Source organism: Rhinopithecus bieti, unplaced genomic scaffold, assembly GCF_001698545.2.
Source record: "Rhinopithecus bieti isolate Rb0 unplaced genomic scaffold, ASM169854v2 scaffold_38004, whole genome shotgun sequence".
NCBI lineage: Eukaryota > Metazoa > Chordata > Mammalia > Primates > Cercopithecidae > Rhinopithecus > Rhinopithecus bieti.
The window spans coordinates 691,704-697,056 of NW_016816095.1; positions in this window are offsets into that span (position 1 = coordinate 691,704).

Below are 5,353 nucleotides of genomic sequence, written 5' to 3' on the forward strand. Positions count from 1 at the left end.
TATAGGCGTGAGCCACCTCACCCGGCCCAAATTAATCTTTTAATGTGGAAAACTCAAAACAAATAATTATTTCACATCTAAGATTCTTAGTATAATCTTTTACACAGAAAATAAAAATATCTAACTAGGAGAAGCAATGTCTTTAAAGTAGATTAAGTAAAATACTGTTCACAATTTGCTTACTCATTGCATCTAAAACCACCAACACCACGTAATTCTTGATCCTCAAAGAAGAAAAATAAAACACAGTGAAGAACAATGAGATGAAGTTTCCTTCTAGCACCATATCCCATCTTGTCATTAAAAAGATTTTCTCAGTACCCATTCCATTGCCCTTTTTTCTAAAATGAACTATTTCTAGCTGGTTGCCAAATTGTTCTTGTCATTAATTACCTTCCAAGGTTCCTGTGTTCAGCATCCTTTGAATGTACATCTGGCACTGGCACTGTCCTACAGGCGTCTGCTGAGCCTGCACATTGCAGCTCCAGATCAAGAGCTGGCCTTACCGGCCACTCAAATGTTCATGTCCCACTCAAGAGAGGTTCTAAGCAGCAGTGCTTTTCTGGCTTAAAATATCGAGGCCACAGTATTATCTTTAGTACTCAGCTTAATTTATTTGGTGAGATATATTTGTGTGTCTTAGTCAGGGGTCAGAAATCGTAATACAAATGAGTCTATTATATTTTACATTCAGAAGAAAAAGTAAAAGAGAAAATATATATATGTGTGTGTGTATATATGTATAGTATTTATGTGTAGATATGTGTGTGTGTATATATGTGTGTGTGTATATGTGTGTGTGTGTGTATATATGTGTGTATGTATATCTCAATACTGGTGAACAGAGCCAAACTTTGTCCAGCAGAAATGACATGCAGTTTTAAAAAGGTTAACAGCTCAGACTCTGGAGCCAGACTGCTGGGTTGAAATATGAGATAAACCCAGGCTACTCCTTGAACCTCAGTCTCCTCTTCTGTAAAATGGAATATCAGCACTACCTTTGTTAAGTATTAAATGAGACAATGCAAATAACGTGCTTAGCAATCCCTGACCCACAGTAAACATGAATAAGGGAGTTCATTCCCTTCCCGCTTCTCCCTACTCCTTCCCTCCCAACTCAGCAGTAGGGTTAGCAAACATCTAATCTAGTTTGTCCAACCCATGGCTCAAGGGCTGCATGTGGCCCAGGACAGTTCTGAATGCAGCCCAACACAAATTTGTAAACTTTCTTAAAACATTATGAGATTTCTTTTTTTTTGCAATTTTCTTTTTTTAGCTCATCAGCTATCATTAGTGTCAGTGTATTTTATGTGTAGCCCAAGACAATTCTTCTTCCTATGTGGCCCAGGGGAGCCAAAAGATTGGACACACCTGATCTAACAGAATCAAGAAGTATATAGCATAAAGACTGTCTTCTAGAATGTTCTTTTTTCAATGTAGGAGGAAATGCTAAAGACACAGGTAAAAATGAAACAAAGATGCTAGAGTAACCATTATTATCTGGGAGTAGACACAGTGTCTAAAGTACTGCTTTTGTTTTTCTACATTATTGCATTTTCTACTTTAAAAAAGTACTGCTTTCTACATTCTCTACATTACTTCACAGTCTACTAACCATTAAAGACTTTCTTTGGACAAACTTTTTCTTAACAAATTAATAACCAGGCTCTGATGAAAGGAAAGTGATCAACCCAGACAAATTACGCTGGTCAGAAAGCCCCCCAAAACAACAACAGAAAAAGGATGCTTCCCGTCTCTGCGGTTCTGTATTAACTCCAAAGTCAGCAGGCCTTCCAAGGCTTTCCCAGCCTACCACAATCAACCCAGGACAAAGAGGAAGTGATCAGTCAGGAGAACCCGGAGCCCAGAGGCACTGCTGGAGGGAGTTAAGCGAGGATCGGAATGAATGGCGATGCTGTAACAAGATTACAGGAGAGATGTAACCATAACGGATGAGATGGAGAACTGGATTTCTTTCCAGAAGCGCCGCAGAGTTCACTGAGCTGCATCCTCCTTTCACTTCCTCAGGAAGAGTCCAGAAGAATCTGGTTTATTGACCAGAGAACAGAGATTTAAAAAAAAAAAAGCCAAAGTGATTTGTCCAGACTGGACAATTCTTTTCACCCAGCAGGTGTAACGTGGGGTCCATCTGCTACAGGAACCCACTCTGATCCCTTAGTCCTCCTCCTGGCCTTGGCGAAATTGGTTGGGGAGCTCAGCCAGCCCCGCAGGCCTGTTGGGTAGATAAATCCACAACGAAAGCGGCCTGATTCCCAGCAAGACCTTTCCACTGCAGCCTCAGGGACATCAGGCAGCTACTCCCCTCACACCTCCTCTTCCTCTATCTTCTCCCTTGCCATTTTTCAGCTCCCAGTCATGGATCTGTGCCCGTCTCCCATGCTCCCGTCTCCCCGCTCACAGCCCACTGCTTCCAGAGCACCTTGGGCCCTCACCTTAGACCCCACCTCCCCCAGCTCAGCCTCTTCCATCTCCATCCACCCACCAGGGCTGCCAAACAAGCAGGCAGGATTAAGAAGCTGAGCTGGGAGTGGGGTGGGTGTGGGGTGTGGGGCTGTGAAGGCCACAGGGGTAAAGCGCAAGTGTTCCCTAGAGAAGGTGTCACCCAAAGCCAAATGACAAAGAGGGAAGGCAATGAGACACAGTGGCCAGAGAGGCTGCAAACCCTGGCGGCTGGGGCAGGCTCCCTGGCGCCTTAGGCTGACAGATGGTTTGCAAGGACTGCAGGACTATCCCAAGAGTGGAAAGCATCCCAAAGGGGTCACACCAGAAGGCCTGGGGACTTCTGTCCATGATAAAATTTTGTTTTGGAAATCATATCCACTGTGGTGTCCCCTCTACATATGGAGAAATTCTCCTTTTTTCAGCATGAAAGTGTCAGAAAGCATGTGGGACTCACAAAGACCCCCTCCAGGCATTGGGGGCTTCAAGTTTTGGGGCAGTGGGGACAGTGCATGAGGGGGAGTCTGGAATCTCTGAAGACGACTTTCCTTGCAAGGGCATGTGCTAGGCCCTACCGTCCTGAACATGAACACATAAATGTTTCCTCAAAATGTGGATGGCAGGGGACTTTATTTAGAAGTAGAAAGGCAAAGGTGTCATCATAACCTTTTATTGCAATGGTTTGAAAAGAAAAATAGTCCAAATCCTGGAGGAAAAGTGGGGGTCGGGGGGAGAAGGGAGGTACCTGACACAGCGCTGGAGGAGGCAGGCCAAGACAGAAGGAAATGCTGTCACACACAGAGCTCCCAGGACGCATGCCACAGCGGGTCACTGCTCTGGGAAACCGCAGTATCCCGGGGTTCGTGGTGAAGACAGAAGGCTGCAGCAACCTCAGGCGGCTGGAAGATGGGGTGCCCCAGACTGGATTCCACCCCTTTAAGACACCAGGAAGCCTTCCATGAGCGCCAGGGACTCCTGGATTCATGAGAAGGAGGTGATTTTGGACTAACCATGCATCCCCGGCTTCCATGCCAGAGAGCTAGGCTAAGGGACATTATGTGCTCCCCAAACATATGTTACTGGGGAGCGGGGAGGTGACATCCTGCTTACAGAGACAAGTCATTTTACACTGACAGACGGGCTCTCACTTCAGAAAATTATTATAGGGCTTTCACAATAAAGTGGGAAAATGGAGGCATTTATCCTGTTTATTTTCATCTTCAGAGTGAAATCTACAGCACAGAGGTACGCTTGCAAAGTGTGAATGTCATAAGCACATCTTCAGACGTGGATCTGCTCAGCCTGGGGTCTCCCACCGTCCCAAGCACTTTCTCAACTTACCCGCTTCTTCAAGCCCTGAAGACTCAGATGAATCCTTTCTACCTCTTTATCTACGTCATTTATCCATTTATCAAATTCTCAAAGATACACTGCCAGCTCTGGCCCTTGGCAGCGTCCAGCTTGACTGGTCTGCGTCAAGACAGACTGAGGCCAAGATATCAACAGCTGTTTAAGCCAGTTCCTCCCACGCCAGTGTGATTTTATTTTATTTTGTATTTATTGAGATAGGGTCTCACTCTGTCACCCAGGCTAGAGTACACTGGCACAATCTTGGCTCACTGTAGCTTCAATATCCCAGGCTCAAAGGATCCTCCCACCTCAGCCTCAGAGCAGCTGGGACCACAGGCACACAGCACACGCTCAGCTAATTTTTTTTAAACATTTTGTAGAAATGGGATCTTGCTATGTCGCCCTAGGCTGGTCCAGAACTCCTGGGCTCAAGTGATCCCCCGACTTAGACCTCCCAAAGTGCTGGGATTATAGGCGTGAGCCACTGTACTTGGCCTAGTATGATTCAAGTGGATTAAAATCTCTAGACGTAAGACCTTCTTAAAAATCCAGATCTAGCTATTATTATAGTATACTATATATTAAAAAATTAGATCCAAAGCTTGCACCTTGGCAATACATCTATTTATTCCTCATTGAGATAAACTATAGGCCATGTCATTCATTTCCCCCAAATTAAGAAATGTTGGAAATTATATCATGTCTACAGCTATGCAACAAGGGTTTAAAACTTATTTCACAAATATATAAACTAAGTAGGAGGATACAAGTACAGTCTCCAAACTTCAAGTAACTAATGTTAAAGCCCACCTCATACACCGAAAATTCTACTTTTAAGGTGACCAGATCATCACTGTGTGATATTTTAGGCAGACTAAAGAAATTTTAAATTCCTCGCAGCAAATAGTTTGTATATAATGAACTTTCCCGGGTTTTTATCCCAAAATATGTGATCGACCTCAGGAACAGAAAGCATCTAAATACTTTCAACCCATCACAAGATACAGATACCATTTCAGTTTAATGAGCCCTTTTAAAAGAACTTGGCAATAACCGGCAAATTTATCCCTTGATGCAATTTATTTTCCAAATTCAAAGTAAACCCACAAGGAAACAAACGTGCTCAATATCATAATTAATCTACAAGCGGTAAAATTTATAAATCTTTGCAAAGCCAGATTTATTACAGCAAAACCTGAAATTTCAGAAGTTCATTAAATGCTTTATTACAATAAAACTGACATGCCTTTGCTGAAAACACCTTTGAGCCAAAGTGAGGTAATTCATAAAATGGTTTTTTATGGGCCGGGCCTGGTGGTTCAAGCCTGTAATCCCAGCACTTTGGGAGGCCGAGGTGGGTGGATCATAAGGTCAGGAGATCAAGACCATCCTGGCTAACATGGTGAAACCCCGTCTCTACTAAAAAATACAAAAAATTAGCCGGGCGTGGTGGCGGGCGCCTGTAGTCCCAGCTACTCGGGAGGCTGAGGCAGGAGAATGGTGTGAACCCAGGAGGCAGAGCTTGCAGTGAGCCAAGATCGCG